Consider the following 26378-nt stretch of genomic DNA (forward strand, 5'->3'; position numbering starts at 1 on the left):
GCCACCTAGGTGCCCAGGGTATAGAGATAACCTTAGATGATTGACAGCTATTCCAAAAAAGCATAAGCTTCAAGTATGTGCAAGACTCAGTGATGGAACTGAATATCCAACATCCTAAGACCACCTAGCTAAATTAGAGAGATTCATCAGCATAGGGTTACCCATCAGAGGATGAATGGACTAGAGTTTAGTAACTCATCAAGACCATCTCTTGAGGTACTGGGACTTCGTTAGGGGTAGAATTGAAATCACAAATCCTTGAAGTATTGAACTAAGTGGAACTGATAGCAGTGATCTAACAGCCTAAAGAAATACTGGGCTGGTTGGTGTGAGTGACATTCTTCATAAAATAATTTTTTTTTAGCAGCTGCCATTTTTCTTGCAGGTTATGCTGACATAGTTCTGCCCTACAAAGGAGGAACATGGCTTTGCTCTAAATAAAGTGCCATGACTTAGAACTCATATATTCTCATTCTTTCCTTTCAGAGATTCTCCAAACTGAGAATATGGTGTCTGAAGACTAGAAAATGTTGAATAGTGTTTGCAGTAGGTTAGATAAAGTTGTACTTATAGTCAGTTGTGGAAAGTGGGCCAAATATTTGTCAGAAAGATGGATAGTCAAATATGTTACCAATAGGAAAAAAAACCCACATAAATAGTTTAACAACTCTTCAAATTAGCTTAGCTTTAAAAAGGTAGACATGGTTAATATAGAAGCAACTTTTCCAGGTCCATAGTTTTTTATTTAGTAAAGCAATGAGCCAGCGCAAAAAAAAAAAAAAAAAAAAAAAGTTTGGATTAGTAACAATGGGAAGTCAGAATAAGGACAGGTACTTTTTTTTATCACGTTATCAGAGCTTTTCACCTAACTGCTAATTGTTGCCTCAAATCTGGAGTAGATTGTTGCCTCTGAGTTCTGATTTAAAAGATATGAAAGGCCTCCATTCAAAAGTATTATCCCCTTGGGAGAATCTCATTGTTGTTTAGCCTCTTTAAGTTGTGTTCGACACTTTGTGACGGGGTTTGGGGTTTTCTGGCAAAGATACTGGAGTGGTTTGCCATTTCCTTCTCCAGCTCATTTTTCAGATGAGGAAACTGAGGCAAACAGGGTAAGTGACTTACCAAAGGTCACGTAGCTAGTAAATGTCTGAGGCCAGATTGGAACTTAGGAAGAGGAATTTTCCTGACTCCTGGCTGGGCACTCTATTCAGGCACTCTATCCACTGAGCCACCTCGCTAACCCACAGTCTCGTTAGTTTCAAGCAGTAAGAAGTTGTATGTTCAGTTGATTAAGCCTTTCCAAAGTCTCCTCGTGGGTCTCACTTAAAATAATAATACTTTATAAAGCAGTTTACATAAATTAGCTCATTTGATCCTTGGAATAACCCTGGGAAGTAGGTGATATTATGCCCATTTTACAGATGAGGAACCTGAGAGAGAAATAAATCAAATGACCTGACTGGGGTCACATTGCTAGTAAGTGTCTGAGGCAGGATTTGAATTTGGTCTTCCTGACACCCAGACCAGCTCCCACCCCATTCAATGCTTCATCTAGTTGCCTCTGGGAAGAATAATGCTTGATGTTATTTGTGCCTTGAATAAGCTAAGGTAGGAGTATTCCTTAATGTGAAGGAGTCTTGGAGCCTGAGGGGAATTAGGGTCCCTGAATGAGTGGAAAGGGTCCTGGAGGAGGTAATGGCTCTGGAGATGGAGTTCAACTTTTGCACAATTTTGCCTCAGGTTGGTCTTGATCGTCTATTCTGAATTTTGGTGTATTTATTTTATCATATAAGATAAATTGTTCATATTTAACTGAGTTACTCTTCGCATCCAGCAAATGTAACCTTACAGGGCAAGCTTTTAATCTCTCTGTTCTATGCACATTTTCATACGTGGATATGTCCTAAGTACTCTGAGAATTATTTTGTATGCTGTTTTCTGACTGCTTATGGAAAGTGTTCCAGCGTATAGGACTCAGGAAATATCAATGGAGACAAATTAATAAATTTTGTACACCGTATTTTTGCTTTATTGTTGGTAGTACTTTGGATCACATTTTAATAAAGCTGTTTTGTAAACCCTGAGTAAGATGGCCTCGAATGATTCTCCTCTTGCCAGAACAGTCCCCCTCGCCCCCAACCAAGGCAGAGATATTAAAGCTTTCTCCTCCACGTTAGCTTGGGCATAAGCCCAAGAGGCATCTGCGAAGGTCTTAAGCCCTTATTTATGCCTTGTACAGTGCTTTTCAGGACCAATTTCATAGCAAACAATGGTGCTATTTAACAAGCTTTTGTGAGAAATGAGTGTACATTTAGGGAAATGCAAATTACAGGAACCAGAGTTACCCATAAGGTAGGAAATATAAAAGATAGGGAAAAGGGCATCAATTGTGGGAAAATGTAAATTGAGATAAATGCAAATAAAGGGTTTCACTGAAATTGCTTTTACTTGGGATGAAAGGGAGCCCTATGAATGGAATTGATGGCTCTTTTCAAAAAGGAAGGATTTTTCTTTTAACCCTTCTCCCAGGGGTCTGATTTGGGTTGCTTTGGGAGACATTGTTTGCCAGTCAGAGGATTGTTTGCTGTTTTTGCTTTTACTATGCTCAATGTGCTATTGTATAGTGAACCTGCAGATCTAGTGATCCCTGAATAATGTGCAAAATCAGATTTTAATGGGATTTTTTGCCTTCTTACCTCATTTTAATCAAAGCCAATCACCCTTTGATGCCATAGCCAAATAAAAAAAAGTAATTCACTTCAGGTCATTGGATACTGTAAAAATAGATAAGATACTCAATGCATTGACTGAAAGCAGGAGGAGCCTTAAGAATATTTCAGCTTTTTGTAGAATACTCCTATTATCTGTAGGAAATGCAGAGCATACTGAATGGTCTCATCTATGTGCCATTACATAGTTTTTGGGGGACAATTCTCAAATCAACTGTGTTTTCCTTCAAGAGGAGAAAGATTAAAAGGAAAACTCTTGGAAGAGATGATGGACGCAAGATACAGAAAGAGATATGTTTTTGGACACGACCAATTCAGGAATTTATTGTGCTCAACTATGTATATTTGTTACAAGGGATTTGTTTTCATTTTTATTTTTCAGTGGGGGAGGAGTTACATGAGGGAGAGAAAATCAACTTTTGTTCATTGAAAAAAGTTCAGATCTTGATTTCGACACTTTTGTTGATTTTGGGCAGTCCGTTTAATCTTGAGTGGCCTCAGTTTCCATGAGGGATTTGGACCAGATGACGTCTCAGGTCTCTTCTACACCTAGTTCTATGATCTTATGATCTATATAAAGGGCCTTAACTTCAGACATGGAAAAACTCAGATGTGAAAATTATGGAATAGGATTTTTAGTTTGTAACAACATGGCATTTGAGATGATGTACTCTCCACGTTGTTGGAAGAGTTACATAGCTTACAATAGGCCATCACTATTTCTAGATGTTTTTCTTGCTAATTTCTCTAGTATTCAATATCAGAGTTAGTATTTAGGTAATTTAAAAAAAGAATTAATCTGACTTAAGTATCTAGTTGCCATCCCTGAGCAATACCAAATTAAAAATGTCATATTTTAGCATGATCTTTTATTATCTAGACATATTAGCCATTTAATAAATGATTAAAGTTTTAAAGTCTATCATACATTCAAAATCTATGTATAAATTGGTTAAAAAACACTTAATCACAAGACTCAGCTGTCTATGCAGAAAATCCTTTTTTTTTTTCCTTTAGACTCATAAATTCTACTACGTAGTTTAAGAAATACTGTATAGTTTAAGAAATCCTTTGGGAACTGGAAAAAAACAAGAAAGTTCTTTTTCATACTGTAATTTGGATGTAAAGACAGAGATGTTTTATGATGACCTGGTAAAAATATTTAATTTTTGTTTGGAAAACAAAATGACTTTATGACTAAAAATCAATCAAAAAAACAAACAAACAAACCAATATTCCATTAAGTGAATTATGTGATGTGGTGATTAAAAGTACTGAAGAATTGTTTTTCTCCTTAAGTTGAAAGTTTGCCTTCCCCATCAAGGTACTTCTTGACAACTACAGTCCTCTTGAAAATAACCTTGAACTTGGAATGAAAATGCCCCTCTTAAAAATCCCCAGTAATGATACTGGGGCCTTTAAGCCCCTACTCAGAGTGTTACTAAATCTTTTTTAGCCCATCATTCTTAAAAAGCAGGGTTATCTCATTTCTCATTCCCTAACAGACTGCACACGGGTTGAGAGAACTGCTAAAGACAAGAGCATTAACAGTCAAATTGTGGAGAAAGGGAAATTCTAATAGATGTATAACTGTGTTCTATAGAAACATAATATGGAGAAAGACCTTGATTTACTCGGAAATGGTTAAACTGTCTTCACTATCTGCTGCTTAAGAAAACAAGAAATCATATAATACATTTTAATTTCAATTTTTCCTTAAAAAAATTATACAACTTGAATTTAACTTTATAGTTAAATTAGTGATACAGTGCTTCACATTGTTCTTGACAAACAGTAGATGCTTAATAGATGCTTGTTGATCTTACTTGTTAAAAAAAAAAAAGAGACCTTTCCTCAAAGATACTGGATTTAAAAAAAATCATTCTTGTATATTTATTTAAAATTATATTTTTGTTGGTGGTGGTTGTCATTGTAAAAGTGTGGACAAAAGCATTTTCCAAATATCTATGTTTAACCTCCCAAGGACTTCACCAGTATCTGTTTCTATGAACTTTGGCAAAAAAATGATTGAATCATAAGTCATGTTTCTGAGTGAGCTATGAAATAGTAATCCATGCTTTCAAGTTGTGTGTGTGTGTGTGTGTGTGTGTGTCTGTGTCTGTGTGTCTCCTTCTCCTATGAGCCCCTATCTACCTCTGAGCTGTGAAGGCTTTCTATAAAGGTCAATCAAACAGGATGTGCTTTTTCTAGGTATATTGGGATTGTGACCTTGGAGGAATAAAGGTTAGGATCAAGGTATGACATTTGCCCAGATGGAAGTTAGTGTGAGGGATAAAACTAGCACTTAGGATGTTCTCCTTTTGTTCTTTGTGGCCTGAGGTAATTTGGGAAGCTAAAGAGTGCAAGGTTCTAGTAGGGCCTTCACTTGGACCTCATGGCCTTGATATTTTTTTTTCTTTGCATCTAATGCTGAACATTGGGATCTGGGGAAAGGTACCTACTCTCCAGTTCCATGTTGTTGCTATGAAGGATGTTTACAGCGGGAAATGGTCCACAAAAGTGACCAAGAGAGGTTGTGGAAAAGAAACTGAGGCAGGTGCTGTGGGGACGTCATGCAGAGAGTACTGAGATGGCTGCAGTGGGAGTGAGCAATTTCCAGAGAAGCAGCAGAGTAACAGTAAGAGGTGCTGCCCCTTTCTGAAGCCCTGGAGCAGGGGGAGATGAAGGTAGGGCTGTGAATTCAGAGGGAGTGTTTTAAAACTTAAGAGAGAGAGTAGCTGATGGTAAACTATTTCTCTTGTTTTTCTTTTTTAAAAATTGTTGTCTGTTAATAAACAATTTTTTTCTTTGTGAAATGTTTATGAGCTTGAGATGGAGGGAAAGAGGGGCCATGAAGTGGTTGCATCAACACTAGGCAAGGAGTAGACCAGGGGTAGGGAACCTGTGACCTCGAGGCCACATGTGGCTCTCTAGGTCCTCAAGTGCGACTCTTCGACTGAGTCCAAACTTCACAGAATATTTCTGGATTTGTTTGAATTTGATCAAAGTGCTGCACTTGAGGACCTAGAAGGCCACAGATTCCCCACCCCTGAACTAGATAAATAGAACAGGGCAAAAGAGGGGCTCATGGCATCATAGAGCTAGAATTGGAAGGGACCTTAGAAGTCATCTAGTTCCATCCCCTTATTTTACAGATGATGAAACAGTGTTTTAGGCCCAAGGTTCCTTGGGATTTCAGCTTGAGACTAGTAACATCATGTTCAGCACTCTTTCCTCTATCCATCAAGCATTGATTCAGGGGCAATTATGGAGTGATATTATTGGAAGGACAAGAGATGGTGGGGGAAGGAAATATGAGATCAAATTCTGGGAGGGTGGAGTAGTTTGAGTGTTGGAGAGGTCTAAGATGACAATCCTGGCATAATACTAAGGTAGAAATGGAGGTAAGGGATCATGAGACTATGATGGATCATCAACATGAAATTGAAATAATAGATGATGGCACATAAAGATAGGGGAAAAGACCATAAACTAACTGCTGAAGTAATTTAGGAGAGTGGAACCCATTAAAGGGAAAAAACTCAGGGATTGACCTATGTTAGTAAGGACTCAAATAGAAGATGTTGACTGCTTTAAGATGTGAAATATAAGTGTATAAGGTAAATATTTTCATTTTCTCAACCATTCTTGCTGCTGATAATAAAAAGTGATTTTTTCCCCACTTGCCATTATCTATGGGTAAGATATTTGGGAAAAGGCTCAAAGTGAATGCACATAGTAGCATTTAATGAATGTTTATGGATTGATTGGTGAGTATAAATAATCTCAGGACTTCAAGTACCCTAGCAGAATTCAGGGCGGGGACAGGGACTGAAAGGAAGACAAGACTGGGCAGGATGGGGTCAGGCTCACCAGAGAGAAGAACTGAAGGACTTTAAAATTCTGAATGTGGTCAGTGAGTGATCTGTGAATTATGCTGAAGTTGATCCTCCAGATCAACAGCTCTATCACCATGTTGAAAGAGAAGTTAGCTGCTCTTTATACCTTAGAATATTATATATTACTTAATATATGATACATACATGTCCAGGAGCAGGTTGTGAAGCCTAGAGCTTACCGGTCCTTAGGAGTTTGGTCTATAGAAGAAAGGCAAGGAAAGAAGGCTTTGTATGTGGTCGCCCTGCTCTATGCCCTGGTCGCTGAAAAGACATTAATAGACATGACTGAGCTTGGCAAGGCTCCTCTGCAGGAGAAGATATAGCAGTATCACCAGGTGGAGCTGATGCCAGCTATACCTTATGGCTGCTGTATGGCTGACATTGTTATAGAAGGACACAAGGTGGGTCCTTCTATGGTGGCCATGATTAGAAAATTAAATCGTCATCTTTGCCCACTTGGTTGTAAGATCACTACAGTTTTCATATAGAAGAGCATCACTATGTTTGTTTACCATATTTTACCATATTGTTTACAGTATTTTGTCACTTTGCCATAAAAGTAAATGTTTAGGTCGCATTAAATATTTTCTGATATTTTCCCAACTCCACCAAAATTCCCATTTCTTCATTGGCACTTTTGAGTGAGGTGTTAGAATAAAGCTGTCTGTCCTGATAAAAGCAATTATTATTAAGGCATGATTGAGTAATGGCTCACTTCCCCAGCTCAAGATATATTGTCTTAATAGAAGACCATTAACCCAAATGTACCTAAGTGGAAGAATGACAAACCAGTGACCAGTGACAAACTGAAATGGACAGTTTCTAGTGGCACTGGGCTTTTTGAGACTCCTTAAATCAAGAAGGCTGGTCCCCAAAGGGTGCACTAAGAATCGTAGAGTGTTAAATCAACATCATTTATCTTGGTATTGGAAAAACAGGACAGAAAAACTGTTTTGTTTTGTTGATCACCTTGTCTACTCTTAATTCAAGTTGTACTGGCTGATTGGGATAAATTAATGGGTGTACTTCAGTGTGCTTTTTCTTTTTTTAAAAAATCTAGCTAGCAGAACTGAATAAAATTTCTCTAGCCTGTGAAAATGAATGAGAGGGTTTCATTGTTAGAATTAAGATTGAGATCTTTCCTACAATGGATGAGAATGAAGATGAAAGCTATTAGAGGACAAAAGACTTAATGTTGAAAGGAAGACAATATATACAGGTGTGTATACATACATATACACACATTTATAATGTATATATATGTATATACACACATACATGTGTATGTGTGCACATACCTGCACATGAGTATATATACATGCATATCTACATATAGATGTATATGTGTACATACACATATATAGTTTATATATAAATATATACTATTATGTTTATATACTACTCGTGTCAACAAACATTTACATAAGCTAAATCGGTATATGACCAAGACACTCGTTTACTGCTTTGTCTACAAGCAGTCATCCTTTATCTGCTTGAGGGCCACAAAAGAAAAGGGAGCCAACTATTCCTTGAATTAACCTATATTACTTGAGGATCAGAGTTTCCTTCCAGTGATGGAGATAATAATTTATCCATGATTGCCCATACTATGCAACTCTATGTGTGTCCATAAGTTCTTTATGGGGAACCCACCCAACATCTCAGATACCCTCTCCCTTTCTTTTGACATCACCTAGTGTCAATGAAGTGCTCTGGTTATCAATCATTTCTCATCATGTGACCAACCCATGTTTGTCTAGCACCATGAAGTCCCTTGATGACATCATTTACTCTTATTAGAAGAGAATAAGTTATTAGTTGCAGCCTGCTCATGCCCACCATGTTTCTTTCTGTTCTATATGATATTCATATTCTTTGGAAACTGTTGTAGTCTATGTTTTTCTTCTATACAGAAATGCAAGAGGAATGTTTATATTTTAAAAAAAACTACTCTTTGGCTGGAGCTTTCAGCCCACAGATGGTAAGGGGGTCAAACAACTGGTCAGAAGGAGATTAGAGGTTTCTTTTCTAGCACTGAGGCAGGACCCTGATGCTTTGCTATACTTGGATCCCAGTCACAGCCCTGGGTGGCAGTCCCAGGGTGAGGAGGAACACTAGCACGAGAGCTTATGGCAGCAGGGGAGTGGGGACTCTCGTCATGATTCCAGGGTACAAAAGAGTGCTTTGGTAACTCACAGAGCAGAGCACAGCTCTCCTTAGATCATACTACCTTAGAAGAACTGAAAATTTACAGGTCCCTGGAAGTACTTCTGAAATTAGCTGCACAAAACCCCTGAAGTTTGGGACAGTGCACCCTCCACCTGGGAGGCAGAACTCTACTTTAACAAAGACTTAAAAGTCAAGAAATAGTCTGGGAAAATGAGCAAACAACAGGAAAAAAATTCAGACCATAGAAAGTTACTAGGGTGACAAGGAAGATCAAAATACACACTTAGAAGAAGACAAAGACATCAAAGCTCCTACATCCAAAGCCTCCAAAAAATTATGAATTGGTCTGAGACCATGGAAGAGCTCAAAAAGAATTTTGAAAATCAAGTAAGAGAGGTAGATGAAAAATTGGGGAGAAAAATGAGAGTGATGTGAGAAAATCATGAAAAAACGAGTGAACAGCTTGGTAAAGGAGACACAAAAAATACTAAAGAAAATAACACCTTAAAAAAACAGACTAGGCCAAATGGTAAAAGAGGTCCAAAAAGCCAATGAAGAGAAGAATGCCTTAAAAAGCAGAATTGACCAAATGGAAAAAGAGGCACAAAAATTCACTGAAGAAAAAGAAAAACTAAACCAAAACAACTCTTTAAAAAGTAGAATTAGCCAAATGGAAAAGGAGGTACAAAAGCTAACTGAAGAAAATGATTCCTTAAAAATTAGAATTGAGCAAATGGAAGCTAATGACTCTATAAGGAATCGAGAAATATTAAAACAAAACCAAAAGAATGAAAAAAATGGAAGACAGTATGACATCTTATTGGAAAAATGGCTGACTTGGAAAATTGATCCAAGAGAGATAATTTAAAAATTATTGGACTACCTGAAAGCCATGACAAAAAAAAAAGAGCCTAGACATCATCTTTCAAGAAATTATCAAGGAAAACTACCCTGATATTCTAGAACCAGAGGGTAAAATAGAAATTTAAAGAATCCCCAATCACCTCCTGAAAGAGATCCCAAAATGAAAACTGGCAGGAATATTACAGTCAAATTCCAGAGCTCCCAGGTTAAGGAGAAAATATTGTGAACAGCCAGAAAACAAAACAAAACAAAACAATTCATGTAACATGGAGCCACAGTCAGGATAACACAGTATTTAACAGCTTCTACTTTAAAGGATTGAAGGGCTTTCAATGTTGTATTCCTGAGGGTAAAAGAGCTAGGATTACAACCAAGAATCACCTACCCAGCAAAACTGAATATAATCTTTCAGGGGAAAAATGAATATTCAATGAAATAGAGAATTTCAAGCATTCCTGATGAAAAGACCAGAACTGAATAGAAAATTTGACTTTCAAATACAAGACTCAAGAGAAGCATAAAAAGGTAAATAGGAAAGGGAAATCATAAGGGACTTAATAAGTTCAAACTGTTTTCATTCCTACATGGGAAAATGATACTTATAAGAACTTTCTCATTATTAGGCAGTTAGAAGGAAAAAAATATACATATACACAATACAGATATATATATATGTACATATATACATGTATATATGTATATATATGTGTGTATGTATATATGTGTACATACATACATACACAGAGGGCACAGGTGTGAGTTGAATATGAAGAGATGATATTTAACAAAATAAAGTTACGGGGTAAGAGGAATATACTGGGAGAAAGGAAAAGGGAGAGGGAGAATGATGTAAATTATTTCACATAAAAGAGGTGTGAAAAAGCGTTTACAGTTAAGGGGAAGATGGGAGAGGTAGAGGGGAGTGAGTGAACCTTACTCTCATCAGAACTGGCTCAAAGAAGGAAAAATATACACACTCAATTGGGTATAGGAATCTATCTTACCCTAAAGGAAAGTAGGAGAGGAAGGTGATAACAGAATGGGGGGGTTGATAAAAGGGAGAGTAGATTGAGGGAGGGGGTAGTCAGAAGCAAAAACACTTTTGAGGAGGGGCAGAGTGAGAGGAGAGAGAGAATAGGATAAATGGGGGTGGGAGGGGAAATAGGATGGAGGGAAATACAATTAACAATAGTAACTGTGAAAAAAATTTTGAACTGAGTTTCTCTGATAAAGGCCTTATTTCTCAAACATAAAGAACAAAGTCAAATGTATAAAAATAAGATCCATTCCCCAATCATTAAATGACCAAAAGTTTTCGGATGAAGTAATCAAAGCTATCTATAGCCATATGAAAAAATACTCTAACTCACTGTTGATTGGAGAATTGAAAGTTAAAATAATTCTGAGGCCCTACCTTATAATTATTAGATTGGCTAATAGGACAGAAAAGGAAAATGACAAATGTTGGAGGGAACGTGGGGAAAAATGAGACATTAATGCACTGTTGCTGGAGTTGTGAACTTATTCAATCCTTCTGTAGAGCAATTTAGAACTGCTCAAAGGCCTATAAAATCATGCATACCTTTGACCTAGCAATACCACTGTATCTCAAAAGAGATAAAAAACAAAGAGGAAATGGACCTATATGTACAAAAATATTTATAGAAGCTCTTTTCTGGTAGCAAAGAATTGGAAAGTGAGGGTATGCCCATCAATTGGGGAATGGCTGAACAAATTGTGTTAGGTGATGATGATGGAATACTATTGTGCTATAAGAAATGATGAGCAGAATGCTCTCAGAAAAACCTGGAAAGACTTACATGAACTGATGCAAAGTGAAATGTACTGTGTACATAGAAACAGCAATATTGTAAGATAATCAGCTATGAATGACCTAGCTATTCTCAGCAATGCAGTGATTCAAGACAACTCTGAAGGACTTATGATGAAAAATGCTATCCATTCCCAGAGAAAGAACTGAATACAGATTTAAGCATACTTTTTTTACTTTATTTTTCTTGAGGGTTTTTTTTTTTTTGGTCTGTGTTTTGTTTCACAACATGACTAATATGGGTATGTTTTGCATGACTACACGTGTATAACCTATATAGAATTGCCTTCTCAGTGGGGTTAGGGTGGGGAGGGAGGAAGAGGGAGAATTTGAAACTCAGACTTTTAAAAATGAATGTTAAAAATTGTTTTACATGTAATTGGGGAAAAATAAAATACCAAATAAATTTTTTTGGGGGTAGGCAATGGAGTTAAGTGACTTGCACAGGGTCACGCAGGTAGTAAGTGTTATGTGTCTGAGGCTGGATTTGAACTCAGGTCCTCCTGAATTCAGGGCCAGTGCTCTATCTACTGCACCATGTAGCTGCCTCTTAAATAAATTTTTTAAAAATTACTTTTCACTTTAGTGAGAAGTTTGGTGTCTATAAAGGAGCTTTTCAATTTCTCAAGGGAAATCCAACCTTATCTACTCTTCCTGTTGAATTCTGAGCTCAAACCATTGTCCATTTGTATTATCTGTCCCTGATATAGATGCTGATAGACAAACTCTGTCTATAGTAGAGATTCTTCTTTATTTATTTATTTATTTTGGCTAGGCAATGGGATTAAGTGACTTTCCCAGGGTCACGCAGCTAGTAAGTGTCAAGTGTCTGAAGCCAGATTTGAACTCAGATCTTCCTGACTCCAGGGCTGGTGCTCTATCCACTGTGCCACCTAGCTGCCCCTAAATGCTTTTAATGAATGAATAGGAGACATCTTGTTGATAAAGAGCCTACAAGATAATGTTTTGCTTTATTGAATCAAATACTTTTTCATATTCAACAAAGAGTAAGTGCAGTAGTATCTTCTAGTCTTTACATCTTTTAGTTAATTGTGTGAAGTGGTAAAATTGTGATCATTGTTGAATATCACTTTCACAAAGCTCACTTAATTCTTACTAATGGCCTCACTGGCGATTAATGTTACTGGTAGGTGATATCAATAGATATGTAGATGACTTATAGAGATTTTGTGTAGGTGAGAGGGTAGACTTATGGGCCAGTAGTTATTTTTAAAAAAATAATGTCTTATTTTTCCCCAATTATATGTAAAGACAATTTTTAACATTCACTAAAAAATTTTTTTGAGTTCCAAATTTCCTTTCTTCCTTCCTCACAACAGCCCTCCCTAAGACAGTAAGCAATTTGATATAGGTTATACATGATCAATCATGCAAAACATATCACCATATTGGTCACATTGTGAAAAAAGACACAGACTCAAAAAAAAAACATAGAGAAAGTACACAAAGTGAAAAAGTATGCTTTGTTCTGCATTCAGTCTCCATCAGTTCTTTCTTTTTTTAAAAAAAAATTAATAAATTTATTTATTTTTTGTTTTCAACATTTACTTCCACAAGATTTTGAGTTCCAAATTTTCACCCCATCTCACCCCTCCCCCCACCCCAAGATGGCATGCATTCTGAATACCCCTTCCTCTAGTTTGCCTTCCCTTCTATCTCCCCCCCCTTCTTTTATCCCCTTCCCCTTCTATTTTCCCATAGGGCAGGATAGATTTCTGTACCCCATTTCCTGTATTTCTTATTTCCCAGTTGCATATGAAAACATTTTTTTTAAACATGTGTTCTTAAAACTTTGGTTCCAAATTTTCTCCCTTCCTCCCTCCCCACCCACCCTCACTGAAAAGGAAAGCAACTCAATATAGGCTATACATGTGCAGTTATACGAAACACTTCCACAGTAGACATGCTATGAAAAACTAACTCTATTTCCCTTAATCCTATCCTATCCCCCCATTTATTCTATTCTTTCTTTTGACCCTGTCCCTCCTCAGAAGTATTTGCTTCTGATTACCCCCTTTCCCAATCTGCCCTCCTCTCTATCATCCCCCTACTCTCTTGTTCTCTTTCCCCCCTATTTTCCTATAAGGTAAGACAGATTTCCATAACCAATTGAGTATGTATGTTATTCCCTCCTTAAGTCAAATCCTATGAGAAAAAGATTCACTCATTCCCTCTCACCTTCCCCCGTTTCCCTCCACTGTAAGAGCTCCTTTTCTTTTTTTTGTGAGATAATTTATCCTGTTTTACCTCTGAATTTCTCCTTCTCCTAGTATAATCCTCTCTCATCCCTTAATTTTATTCTCCAGATATGACCCCTTCATCTTCAACTCACCCTGTGCCATCTATCTATCTATCTATCTATCTATCTATCTATCTATCTATCTATCTATTTACATACATATAATTTTTTCCTTCCAACTACCCTAATACTGACAAAGGTCTCATGAGTTACAAATATCATCTTTCCACGAAGGAATGTAAACAGTTCAACCTTAATAAGTCTCTTATGATTTCTCTTTCCTGTTTACCTCTTCATGTTTCGCTTGAGTCTTGTATTTGAAAGTCAAATTTTCTATTCAGCTCTGGTCTTCTCCACAGGAATGCTTGAAAGTCCCCTATTTCATTGAATGACCAGTTTTTCCCCTGCAGGATTATACTCAGTTTTGCTGGGTAGGTGATTCTTGGTTGTAATCCTATCTCCTTTGCCCTCTGGAATATTGTAATCTATGCCCTTTGGTCCCTTAATGTAGAAGCTGCTAAATCTTGTGTTATCCTGATTGTGTTTCTACAATATTTGAATTGTTTCTTTCTGGATGATTGCAATATTTTCTCCTTGACCTGGGAACTCTGGAATTTGGCTACAATATTCCTAGGAGTTATCCTTTGGGGATCTCTTTCAGAAGGATATTGGTGGATTCTTTCAATTTCTATTTTGCCCTCTGGTTCTAAAATATCAGGGCAGTTTTCCTTGATAATTTCTTGAAAGATGATGTCTAAGCTCTTTTTTTGATCATGGCTTTCAGATAGTCCAATAATTTTTAAATTCTCTCTCCTGGATCTATTTTCCAGGGCAGTTGTTTGTCCAATCAGACATTTCACATTGTTTTCTAATTTTTCATTCTTTTGGATTTGTTTTACAGTGTCTTGATTTCTCATAAAGTCACTAGCTTCCAATTGCTCTATTCTAATTTTTAAGGAAGTATTTTCTTCAGTAATCTTTTGGACTTCCTTTTCCATTTGGCCAATTTTGCTTTTTAGGGCATTCTTCTCCTCATTGACTTTTTGGACCTCTTTTGCCATTTGGGTTAGGCTATTTTTTAAGGTGTTATTTTCTTCAGTATTTTTTTGGATCTCCTTTAGCAAGCTGTTGACTTGTTTTTCATGATTTTCTTGCATCGCTCTCATTTCTCTTCCCAGTTTTTCATCTACTTCTCTTACTTGCTTCTCAAAATCCCTTTTGAGCCAAAGCCTGGGATTGATTCATATTTTTCTTGGATGCTTTGGATGTAGGAGCTTTGACTTTGTTGTCTTCTGGTTGTATGTTTTGATCTTCTTTGTCACCAAAGTAAGATAATATAGTCTGACTCTTTTTGCACTGCTTACTCATGATCCCGGCCAATTACTTGAGTTTTAAACTCTTTGTTAAGGTAAGAGTCTGCTTCCTATGTGGAGAATGTACTGTCCCAAGCTTTGGGGGTTTGTACAGCTGTTTTCAGAGATACTTTTAGGGACCTGTAAATTTTCAGTTCTTCTAAGGTGCTATGATAAGGCGCGAGGTGTTTCCTCCCCACTGCCACAACAAGCTCCACCACACCAGCACTCCTCCTCTCCCCAGGACCACCCCTCAGACACCCCTCTTGCTTGGTTATAGCAAAAATGTCAAGATTGATATGATTCACTTCTGCCAACAATATAGTCTTTGGTTATTAGAGTAGGATTTCACATCTAGAGTACCAATAATTGAATTCAGTTTTACTTATAGATTAAAAAACTGTGATTCTTACCCTCCCCTCACTCTGCCATTATCACTAAAGAGCCAAAATGGGATAGTCACACAGAAATGGGGGACATTTTGTATTTTTCTGATGGGTTGACATGGTCAAGGAAATAACCATTAAATGGCCTCCCTCTTAGTACTTAGCTAGATTGGTCCTCAGAGAATCACCTTGCTGTATTACTAGGGCTAGGACTGAAGACAATTTAGCATAGTAGAATCTCTGGAACATAAGTTCTTTCATATAGATTTTGGGACCTTAGAATCACTTCTATGCAATAATGAATATTTGGAGAATGATTTTGTGGAGGCCTTTGATATATGTAGAAATTATTTTTTTTTCAGGCAATCAGAGTTAAGTGAGTTGCCCAGGATTACACAGCTAGTAAGTGTCAAATGTCTAAGGTTGGATTTGAACTCAGGTCCCCCGACTCCAGGACCGGTGCTCTATCCACTGCACCATTTAGTGTTTAAATTATTCTTAAAGATTTTTATGGGGAAAGTATGTGTAGTAATTATATATTTTTTCATTTCCCTTTTATTGATATTAGCCCATGATTTCTAATCCCCTCAGGTATTTAGCATCCTCTCCTCTTTTGGGTGTCTTGAGAATTGATCTCTCAATGTCTTCAGAATTTTGTCACCTCCAGCATGGACCATGTTTGTTTGATGTATGTTTGATTTAGTCCAGCTATTCTTCTTACCTTTGTTTTAAGTTTGATATTTACTTCCTTATGAAAATCAGGAACTATGATGTTAGAATCCAAATTCTATTGCCAACCATAAAGAAAAGGGTTTCTTAAAGAAATCTTGGGAGATCTTTTCCATTTTTTCTTCTGTTTGTCTTTTCAGTCTTATCCTTAAATGATAATTGAGATGGTCTGACTCTTTAATAAAGCTTTCTGCAAACTTGATTTCTCCCATCCTGCTTCTTGCTGTGTTTGAAGTGATACTGCTCATATTTTACTACATACCTTCATAATGTTGTATAAATATGTTCATATTCTAAACCATGGTTGCCTTTGGCTGCCATATCCTTCTGCTTGTCAAGGAGATCAAGTGTTTGCTGACTAAGGAAATTGCTAGGCTTCTTTCGTCTAATTGGCAGTTGATTTGGTGTGGTAGAATGTTCTTAAGAAACTGGGCTAGTCTCTGTCAATGTTTTTTCATTTACACAATTCTTGTTTTGGCACATTAACAGCTTGCTAAAATAGGTCAAGTTCAAGTTGCCTGAATTTCATGATGTCATCTCATTTTTGTTCTTTTAATAAAGTTCTCGATCCTTGCTCTAATACTTTGATGATCAAACAATGAACAACCTGTTGTTTTAGAAATGATTCACAAATCTTTTTAGAATTCTTTTAGAATCAAATCAATTTTCTTTTCTTGAGTGTTATTCAGTGATTACTGTGTCTAGAGCCTCACCATTCTTCTTGAAGAAAGTATATACAGAAGCTTCATACCTATTTATCCACATAGGTGGGATAAGTCTGCAATCCTTTGTCTTCTGTCATTTCTTCTCATCAATTTTCCAACACTTTTCATCATCTTTCCTTATGTCTTCTACTTTTGCCTTAAAGTCACCTAGTATTGAAGGAAATGTAGAATTAATTTGGAGATTATTATCAAGTGTTTTTGTTTTTTTGGTAGAATTTAACTACTTCCTCCTCTGAAATAGACGCTCATGCCTAAGACTCAATTTGTGGTTGTTGTTCAGTCATGACCGATTCTTTGTGATCCCATTTGGAGTTTTCTTGGCAAAGATAGGGGAGTGGTTTTGCCATTTCCTTCTCTAGGTCATTTTATAGATGAGGAAACTGAGGCAGACAGGGTTAAGTGACTTGCCTAGGGTCATACAGATAGTAAATGACCGAGACTGAATTTGAACTCGGGTCTTCCAGAATCCAAGCCTGGAGCTCTATACACATCACCACCTAGCTTTGATGGAAAAGGCATTGGATTATTAAAGGAGCATATGTCCTGTACTTAGGGTAGGATAACATGCACAACTACACAGAGTAAAAGCCTCCTACTCACACAGCTTTTCTCAGCATCAAAACATCTTTCATTCTTATTCACATGATTGAAACCTCACGGTTCTTAGTAGCACAGTTTAGGAAAGGCTGCTGTAAAAGATGTTTGAAGTTGATTTTAAATCCCCATTAAAATATTTTGATTAGTAATACATTTTTGAGACACAATATTAACTTGTGTTGTGTAAGTCAAATTACATAGTGAATTAATAACAATGTAGTTATATAAGTCAGTTAAGTACCACATTCACTATGAATGTGTTGCTGTTGTTGAGTCATTTCAGTTGTATCCTACTCTTCCGTGACCCCATTTGGGGTCTTCTTGGCAAAGATACTGGAGTGGTTTGCCATTTCCTTCTCTAGCTCATTTTACAGATAAGGAAACTGAGGCAAACAGGGTTAAGTGACTTGCTTAGGGTCATACAGCTGATAAGTGTCTGAGGCTGGATTTAAACTCCTCTCTTCCTGACTCCAGGCCTGGCACTCCATCCACTGTGCTACTTGGCTGCCCTAATTTACATTTTAACTTAAAACCCTAGAGATGAAGTGGAAGCCAATAATGTCAGCTGATAATTGATATGGAAATTTCGTACTATTGGTTTGAATTTATATGAACTTGGAGTTGCTTTTTCTTTTTCTTTTCTTTGGAGGTGGGGATGATTTCTTTGGTCTGATTTCATTAGTGTGGGGATCATATGGTGTAGGAAACTCCACTGATAGAAATCAGTAATTCACTGCTCACATGTGTGCACGTGCATGCATGTACACACACATATATGAAATCCATAGGATGCTTAACATATTTTGCCAAAGTTGGAGCATGAGCATGTTCTAGGGTAGCCAGATATTTCAGAAGTTAGGAGATTAATGCATGAAATCAAGGAAAAATTGTGTTCTAGGTCCAACTTTAGGTTGCTTTTCAGCTGAGCAGTGGCTTACTTAACAGAGGAGAAATAATCTTGGTGACTTGCCTGCCTGACCTTATGAGACTGGATCTTAAATCAGACTAGGTATGCTGAAGTAGGCTTTCAAAAGGCTAGAAGAGTATTTGATTGCCTAGTCATTAAGAATTAAGGGCAGGGCACTGAGAAGTAATGAATTGCCTTATTTTGTCCATCAGTTTGGCTGGCACCCATTCCTCTAACTGATGCGAACTTAACTAGATTGGGCACAGACAGAAAGAGAGTAGCATGCATAATTGTGGTGCTGGCGTCTATTTGTTTAACCTTTGATATCAGAAAAAAAAAACAACAAACCAAACAAAGGCCTAGAAGAGAGATCAGTAACTATAACATTCTTGGAAATGAGACAAAAGAATTCTTCCATTTGTGTTCTCTTTCTTCCTCCCTTCCCCTCCACCCCCCACATTAAGTTATCAAATAAATGACGTAATGTTAGAACAGGAAGAGACTTAGAGTTCCTGTAGTCTAAAACCTTTTCCAATGATTAGGAAACTGAGGTGCAGAAAATATTACAGCTACTAATGCTAACTATTAATTGCCACTACTAATAGCTAACCTATCTGTTGTGCTTTTAAGGTTTGCAAAGCACTTTAGGTGCATTTATCTCAATCCTAACAACAGTCATGGGATGTGGATGCTAGTATTATCCCCATTTTATAGATGAGGAAATTGAGGGTGGGGCAGGTAAAGTGACTTGCCAAGGGTCAAACAACCAGTAAATAAATGTCTGAGGCAGGATTTGAATGCAGGCTTTCATAACTACAATTCTATCTTCTAGTCTACCTAATTGTCTCAGGGAAGTTCGGTGCTGAAAGTAACATAGGTGGGACGTAACATAGCTGAGACTGTAAATCTGGTCTCCTCACCCACTACTCTTTCCCCAGTACTGGGGATGTTGAGTTGATGCTTTTTGGGGGAAGTGGAGAGGACAGTCAGCTACTTTTGCAGGGCAGAACATGTGAATGTTATGCATGAAGGGTGATATTTCTCAGGCTTCTAATCTAAGATCTTCAAATAGTTTGCTAATATAAATTGCTACAGTGCTCCCTGGAGTCCAGATGGGTTCCAGGTTCATCCAGATGGTTAACCAGCTCTTTATTTCATGGATGAAGCAAGACAGTGAAATATAAAATAAGTGAGAAAAACCAGTATTGGGGTGCCTCATTTTGCACAAGAGTTTTTTAACCCCAAATTTTTATAATTCAAATCTGATTTGACTGTACCAGGGTAATAGATCCTTTTAAGGAAACCTTGCAGTGAAAATTTTCTAAAGTGGAAAATCCTTTGGTAATGAGAGGAATAATCCTCCTAGCACAGCAGGTTGTATTGGATAGAGTCAGGATTTAAAATCAGAGGGCCTTAATTTAAATCTTAGCTCCCCTACTTATTTCTTCTGTAACTGGGCAAGTCAGTAGATGAAGCAACATGTGTAGTAGAAAGAGTGATGAATGGATAATCAGAGGACCTGGGTTCAAATTCTCATTTTGCCCCTTGGGACTGTGTGACCTTGGAATAGTCACTTTTCTCTGGGTCTCTGTAAAGTTAGTCTATTGGACTAGATATGTCAAAGGCCCCTTCTGTCTCTAGAACTGTGATCATGATATTTTCTTTGTTTGGGGAGGGGTAATTTTGTATGTCAGATTTTCTTCAATTCAATTTGATAGGCATTCATTAAGTCCTTACTATATGCAAGGCATGATATCAGGTGCTGGGCATGCAAAGACAAAATGAACGGTTCCTGCCCTCAAGGATTTTATGTTCTACTGGAGGTTTCCAATATTTCTAGAGATAAGTAAAGTCAATATAATTTGAATAGGGGGTATTTGAAACAATCAGGGGGTCAGGAAAAACTTTTTGAAGTAGGTAGTACCTTAAATGAAACTAGAAAAAAGTGAAGGATTCTAAGGGACAGTAGCATGGAAAGAGTACATTATGTCCTTACAGGACATCTGTGGGTTCAAAGGCTAGGAAATGGAGTTTGGACTTTTTGGGATAGTTTGGCTGAAAATGAAGTGTGTCAGAGGGAGTAATGTAATAAGCCTGCAAAAGTAGGGGTGGAGCCAGCTCTTAAAATTCTTTGTTTTAAGCTGAGTTGGTATTTTATCCTAGAAGGCAATAGGAAGCCATTGACAGTTCTTGAGGAGGGTAATGGACTTGTGCTTTAAGCAGATTATTTTAGCCATTTAGAAGAAGGATCAGAGAGGAAAGAGATTAGAAACAGGGGGACCAATTAGGAGATGATGAGGGAATAGAACACGTGTGAGAGATAGTGTGTAGGTAGAGTTGGCAGAATCTGGAAAATGATTGGATGGAAGAGGATTGATTAGGGAGAGAAGAGAGGCAAGGATAACAGTGGTGTTTCAGATTTTGGTGAAAGATGATGATGCCCTTGTTAAAAAAAAATAAGGATATTTGTAGGAAGTGGGTTTATGAGAGAAAGATAACTGCGTTTTGTTTTGGATATAATGAATTTGAGATGTCTATGGGTCGATCAGGTAGAGATGGCCAAAAGGCCATTGTCAATGTAGGACAGCCAGATATAGTGGTAGCGTGGTGGCACAATGAATAGAGTGCCAGGTTTGGAGTCAGGAAGACTCTTCTTCCTGGATTCAAATCTGGCTTCAGACAACTGTGTGACCCTAGGCAAGTCACTTGGCCCTGTTTGCCTCAGTTTCCTCATCTGTAAAATGAGCTGGAGAAGGGAATGGCAAACCACTCTGATATCTTTGCCAAGAAAACTTCAAATGAGGTCAAGAAAAGTCAACACCGCTGAACAAGAACAGTGTAAGACTGGAGTTCCTGAGAAAGATTAAGAATGAGTGTGTGGTTTGAGGATACCTTTGTGAAGAGATGATGATTGAACCCCTGGAACCCAGATGTGCAGCCACCAAGAGAAAGTAAGAACAAGAATGTTTCCAGATCTTGTGTTTATGGTGTGTCTCTCTCCTTTTGCTTTGAGTAAAGAGAGTTGAAGAATATGCCATGAGTTCAGAATTATACTACTTGTGTTCCTAAGTTGCTGTCAAACAATGAAATATAATCTCTAAATTCCATAGGAAAGGAACAGAAAGCAAACTGATTTTTTCTTTTGCCTTAAATTTGTGTAATTACTGTGTTATCTTTTGTCTATTTTATTACTCCTGAGTTAGTTATTATCTATCGTTACTTCAGTTAGTTGAATAATAAGGGATTTTTTTTTGAACAGAGTTTGAGAGTTGGAAAGGGGCTCTATGGCCAACTCAGATAGAAAAGGAATCCCTATTGTAACATAACTGACAAGTGCTTATTCAGCCTCTGCTTAAAGGTCTCCAATAAGAGGGAACCTACCACCTCTCCAAACAGCCCATTCCACTTTGAGGCAATCACAACTGTTAGGAAGTGTTTCCTTGACATGAAGCCCAAATTTTCCTCTTTGTAGCTTTTATCCCTTGCCTCCTGGATCTGCCCTCTGGGGCCAAATAGAGCAAGTGTACTCCTTCCACGTGACAGCCCTTAGTTGGAGACCGGATTTTTTGTTGTGTTATCTGAGAGGACAGAATTGACAGAAGGCTTTCTAATGCCCGGCACATTGTTGGTGTTCAATAAAGGATAAATAACACAACAATGATAGTATGTTTTGAAATTCTGTGCTGTTTAGGAGTGTGGGTTCCTATTGTTTATAAATATTAGTTGTGATAATGACAATAGCTCTTATCATTTTTCTAGGAGTATTAGACCTCATAGGAGAGGCCAGAGCTCCCTATGTTAAGTAGCATTGAAGATACTATTTGCCTCCGCTAACCTTTTGTTTATGCTTTATTTGTGCAGTTCAGCTGGGTGGTGATTGGCCCTAGGTAAGATAAAGCTGGTTTTGTAGATAGGGAAACTGGCCTGAGCTTGTAGCCATGTGGACACCCTGGGGCCATCCTTAACTAAACTTCCTAATTGGACTGTGCATTTGACTTGTGATTTAACACAAGTTCATGGATCCATATAAAATCTTGGATTTTTCTACCTATCAGTCCTCTGAATTTTGGTTATCAAGGGAATGCTGAGTTATCATGTGCTTGATTTTAGGGGGGAAAATAGAGTTTGAAGTTGATATTTGAACAGTGAGAAGGGAATTGAAGATCAGGGATCTGGGGAGATTTTGGTCTACTGCTGGAAGAAGAGAGAAGGTGACCTGATTAATTGAAGCTGATTAAACCTTATTCAAGGAACCTAGGTGGTACAGTGGATAGAGTGCTAGTCCTGAAGACTCATCTTCCTTGATTTCAAATGTGGCCTCAGATACTTACTAGCTGTGTGACCCTGGGCAAGTCACTTAACCCTGTTTGCCTCAGTTAACTCATCTGTAAAATGATCTGAAAAAGGAAACGGCAAACCATTCCATTATTTTTGCCAAGAGAAGCTCAAATGGGTCAGGAAGAGTCAGAAAGGTCTGAAGATGATTGAATAACAAGCCTTATTCATAGCCACAACTATTGTTGTTTGTCCTTCATTCTTGAAGAGGACCACAGCATCAGGAAGGTGATGCCATGACTTGCAAGTGAATTGGATTGAAGTGAGGAAGGTCTGTGCAATGTCACCAGCCTTATTTTCTCCTCTGGAGCCATCTGGGTCCAGTGCCAAGATATAAATCAGGATGACTAGAGATGGCCCCCCTCTGACACATAGTAGGTGCTTAATAAATGTTTGATGACTAACTGGATAGTTGTGCCCAGTGCCACGAGAGGAGAAAAAATGCAGGGACCCCGCAGTGCCACAGGAATGGGTTGTCTTGGCCACCTGTGCCCTCCACATGGTCTCCTCAAAGGCAGGTTGGAATAGGGGGAAAGTACTAGTCGTGGGGTGACAGGGCCTGGGTTCAAGATCCGTTTCTGGGATTTACTATCAGTGTATCCTTGGTGAAGTCATTGAGATGTACTAGGCTCTAAGGCAGGGAGGGAGGGAGAGGGAGAGGGGGAGAGAGAGAGAGGGTTATAGTAGAGAGAAAGAGACTGAGACAAAAAAACAGAGAGGTAGCCATGAAAGGACCAACAAATGCCCAGATTGAGTAGAAATGTGGTTAGAAGGAATTTCCTCATCTCAGAATTCCCTGTCCCCATTGTGAAGAAGTATAGTGTATCATCTTTTGGCCCAATGGATAATGCTAGACTTGGAGTCAGGAACACTTGGGTTCAAATCCTTCCTCCGATACTTGATAGTTTTTTGACCCTGATCAAGTCACATTGCTCATCCACATCTCAAGTTCTTCATCAGTAAAATGAAGAGGTTTGACCAGGTGGCCACCAAGGTTCCTTCTAGCTTTAAATCTGCTGTCCTGTGACTCCCAAATGTATGATCCCTCAGGGATTTTCTTTTGTGTGAAAAATTTTTTTTGTGTGTGTATGTGTGAGTTTCTGAGATGTTCAGGCTGTGTTCTTAAGTCAGAACTTTCCCTTTTTCTCACTGTGTTTGTTGGCTTGTAATTCAATACTTTGGAAGATAACTAATTTTAGTAATGTGGGTTCTGACTCTGATTGAGACCATTTTAGGCTTCAGAAGGTGGGTTCATTAGGAGCACAAAATATTTATCATGTGATAGCCAAACTTTGAATTTAGTTAGGCTTAGCTTTTGTTGGAAGACCCAGCGATGCTCTAAGCCTTTTCAATTCGGTGTAGGTTCTGCCAGAATTATGTTATAAGGAAGGACCCTATATATCAAGGAGGCAACTTGGCCAAGTGAATAGGAAACTGGCCTTCAAACCAGGAAGATGTAGGTTCAAATTCTGCCCATACCATATACTGGTTCTATAACTTTGGGCAAGTCACTTAATCTCTTAGGGCTCTAGACCAATGGTGCCAAAAGGAACATAGAAACAAATCCTTGTGGACTGAATATTGACTTAGAAAACCACAAGTTAACATTATCTATGTTGCATTGTATTTATATTCATTTTGTTAAACACTTCCCAATTAAATTTTAACCTAGGTCCAAATGGAATTTTGAACTCCACTGGCTACAAGTTTCAAACTTCTGCTCTCAAAATCTCTAAGTTGAAGAGATGGTACCAACCCTCATTGCAAAATTGGTTTTACTTATTTAAGGGTTCTCTAGACCAGGAAAATCACAGGTCTAGCCTAGGCCTTATCTCTGGGCCCTGCCAGAGGAAGAATCCAAGGTCACCCCATGAAATAAATGATGAGATGTTGGAATGGACTTTAATGGAAGGTACAGGTTTATGGGGCTGATTTCATGTAATACTTAACCAGGGGCATGCTGGTAAAAGTTTAACAACCAAAAAAAAGTATGCACAATACACTTTTAAGTTTAATCTACATTATCTAACATTTTCTCCATTACTTTCCCAAGCCTGCACAGTCAAAGGGAGCAAGAAATCAAACCCTAATTTGTAGTGTTTGCTGATTTCTGAGGTGTACAGGCTCACATTGAAAATTTAAGTTGGTTCTCATTAGTTGTCAATCAATATATGTGTATGTATGTATGTATGTGTATGTGTGTATATATATATATGGGTAAGTATGTATATATACATATATGTGTATATATATACACATATGTGCCTCTCTGTGTATATATTTATATATATGTATATATATATATGTATACGTCATCTTTACACACACACACACACACACACACACACACACACACACACACACACATACATATCATCTGCTATGTGCCAGGCAGAGGCAGCTAGGTGGCTCAGTGAATAAAGAGCTGAGACTGGAGTCAGGAAGACCTGAGCTCAAATGTGGTCTCAGACACTTACTAGCTGTGTGACCCTGGACAAGTCACTTAACTGCTGTTTGCCTCAATACACTGAAGAAGGAAAAGGCAAATCATTTCATTATCTTTGCCAAGAAAACTGTGTGGACAGTATTGGTGTGCTGTAATCCACAGGGTCAAGAAGAGTCAGACATGACTGAGCAACAATAATGTGCCAGGCACTGTGCTAAGTGCTTGAGCTACAAAAAGAGGTAAAAGAAAGTCCCATCCTCAAGGAGCTCACAATCTAAAGGAAGAACCAACAAGCAAACACATATATGTAAATACCGCTGGACTTAACCCAGTTCACAGACACAGGGTGTCCTGAAAGTCTTAGTGCAGTATTAAGGCTTCTGGACTACCCTGCGTATCAAGAGAGGAACATTCCATTTCATGAATGAAGTAGTAGTTTTTGATGGGTTTTATCTTTCTCCTATTTTAGAATTCTCTGCCTTGTTACTAAATATAAACTGAGTATGTGGGGAAATATAATGGCTGATATTTCAGATGTCTTAAAGTGCTTGGAATATAGCAGAAACTTAACTATTGTTGATTTGATTTCTGATTTACTGTTGGCTCACAAGCTGTGAAATGCAGCCTCAGAAAACTGGAGCAATTCATGCAGGAGAAAAAGTTATAGGGGTTGGAAAATTAACCAGGTAGAAACCATCATAAGACTGGGTCAATTAACCACATCTCATAAATTATGGCATTCTGTGTAGTGGGCTAGCTAGTATGGTACAGACTTGGCACTTGTGTGGGGCCATATGAATGCAGAAAGACATTAGGACTGCCATTTTGATGCTAGTGGACAGCATCTAGTATTTTGAAATATTGATTAAAATTGGTACATGGTGGTAGTGGAGAGTTTACATGAAATGAGATTATGACATAGGACAAGAGAACCCTTTCTATGAGTAGGTCATGGAAGGGAAAAGCCTTCTGGGATGCTCAGGCTGGGCACAGCATCTGTGTCATGAAAAGAACCCTGTAAGGTGTAACAAATTTTTATTTAAAAAAAATCACAGCAGGCATTTTATAGGGCTTTAAGGTTTATGAAGAGCTTTACAAACATTTCCTTAATTTATCTTTACAACAAACCACCCTCCTCTTTGCCCTTTC

The 26378-nt window shown here is 37.9% G+C and overlaps 1 protein-coding gene across 1 annotated transcript in view; it reads left to right on the plus strand.

Moving 5' to 3' along the window:
• LOC114025602 (ras and EF-hand domain-containing protein-like) overlaps nucleotides 1-26378 on the plus strand; it is a 107309-nt gene that overhangs the window by 13258 nt on the left and 67673 nt on the right. The gene's annotated exons all lie outside the window — the stretch shown is intronic.

This window comes from Vombatus ursinus, unplaced genomic scaffold (assembly GCF_900497805.2).
Source record: "Vombatus ursinus unplaced genomic scaffold, bare-nosed wombat genome assembly UNPS02014832.1, whole genome shotgun sequence".
In the NCBI taxonomy this organism is placed as follows: Eukaryota; Metazoa; Chordata; class Mammalia; order Diprotodontia; family Vombatidae; genus Vombatus; species Vombatus ursinus.